We start from the raw sequence: 1865 nt of genomic DNA, 5'->3' as shown, positions 1-1865 counted from the left end.
TATCTATCCTGTTGCCTAGTCACTTTAGCCCTACCTATATGTACATAGCTACCTCAGTTACCTCGTATTCCTGCACATTGACTCGGTACTGGTACTCCCTGTATATAGTCATGTTATTTGTACTTGTTATTTGTTATTCACTGTGCATTTATACCTCATGTCACTATTTGTATATACTGTATATATAGATATTTATTCATCTTTAACTCTGCATTGTTGGAAAAGGACCCGTAAGTAAGCATTTCCCTGGTAGTCTACACCCGATGTTTACGAAGCATGTGACACATTCAATTTCATTTGAAAGCATATGTGTGCCAGTCTGTGTGGGAAGAAACCTCTGATATTATATATACACATGCTGCATACTCACTGACACACATACATATGGTACACACTTGCTCAACATAAAGTGTGTGCTGCACACATTGACTTCAATAGATAAAACAAATCTATGCATTATTCCTCCAAAGAARGTTAGAAACACATGCAAAACAGCAGGAGAAGACACGTGGATACACACCCACTTATAAACACACACCTCCGTCCAAACACCACGTGTGTGACGCTACGCCAGGTGTGTGTGTGTGTTTGTCTGTAGGCTACTCCAGTCCAGTCTTACCGTGACAGTGGGGATAGCGGTGACCAGAGAGTAGACCAGTGCCGGCGGTGCCTTGCTGTCGTCCTCGGGTCCGGGGTACGGRTTGGAGAACGTCTTGTCGAAACAGAAGAACCCTTGGACGTGAACGGGGAACGTGTCTGTGTACTCAAAGTAGTACGCCAGGAGAACCGTCCCAGCCATGATCACCAGCTGGAAATAGAACATGGTTCTAGGTTTAGAAAGAACGGAAGAGAACTGAAGAGAACCGAAGGATAGTAAGGTGGATGAATGGGGGATGGGAAAACAAAAAGAAGCGATTGATGAGAAAAAGGAGAGGAGAAGGAGGCGATTCCTTTTTGAGCGCGGTGACATATGCTTCCGAAGTGTGTAGAATGAAAGAGAGCAAAAGAGGACAGAGAGAGAGAATGCATCAGCTCCTTTCGTCTTGCTGATGTTGGAATGGTGAGGTTGTTGTCCTGCCACCATGCGCGGGAATGAATTGGGGTTTGGTAATGCTGCCGATTATACATTTTGTATCAATATTTTTATTCGGTATAGCTGCAGCACCCTCAGCACTTGTAATTCCCCCTATGGCCTGGCACCACACTCGCAGGTTCTGACCTCCCTCTGTAGGCTGTTTCATCGATCGGTGATCAAGGGCCTACACACGTTGTGTTTTCGGAAAAACTTGATGATGGTGTTGGAGTTCATGCTTGGCCATCAGCGTGCGTTGAACAGGGAGTACAGGAGAGGCTAAGCAACACACCTCTAAGGGGCCCGTGTTGAGGTTTTTCAGCGTGGCGGATGTGTTGTTGCCTACCTAACCACCTGGGTGCAGCTCATCAGAAAGTCCAGTTTCATTTGCGAGAAGTTTAATCTCAGGGGTCCTTTAGCTTAGGTGATGCACATGGAAAAAGAGCATTATGGTGTGATGCTGAGCTGTAGTCAATTAACAGCATTCTAATGTAGGTCGTTTACTTTTTCCAGGCGGAAGGGCATGTGGAGTGCAATAGAGATTGCTCATCTTGACTGTTTGGGGTGGAATTGCAAATGGAGTGGGTTCATAGGTGCTAGGTCTGGTTCCTGAAACGTGGTATTACAGACTAGTGCCTCTCATGCATGGTTCAGTGTGCTTGCCTCAAAAAGAGGGAAATGACTTTATATGCTTGCTCGTTTCCAGTGACTGGTCTAGTATCTATGTGCGGAAGATAGCCCGCTAAAGCGAAAAAGCAGTGGCTTTCAGCACTTAGGACGAAAAAACGATGAA

At 45.5% G+C, this 1865-nt stretch overlaps 1 pseudogene; it reads right to left on the bottom strand.

Moving 5' to 3' along the window:
- LOC112075104 (phospholipid phosphatase-related protein type 5-like) overlaps positions 1 to 995 on the bottom strand; it is a 29863-nt pseudogene extending 28868 nt beyond the window's left edge.
- Between the last annotated feature and the right edge of the window lie 870 nt (positions 996 to 1865).

The sequence above is a fragment of the Salvelinus sp. IW2-2015 genome, unplaced genomic scaffold, assembly GCF_002910315.2.
Source record: "Salvelinus sp. IW2-2015 unplaced genomic scaffold, ASM291031v2 Un_scaffold2980, whole genome shotgun sequence".
Lineage (NCBI taxonomy): Eukaryota > Metazoa > Chordata > Actinopteri > Salmoniformes > Salmonidae > Salvelinus > Salvelinus sp. IW2-2015.
The sequence above is the reverse complement of the archived record's forward strand: the minus strand, read 5'-3'. Positions and strand labels throughout refer to the sequence as shown.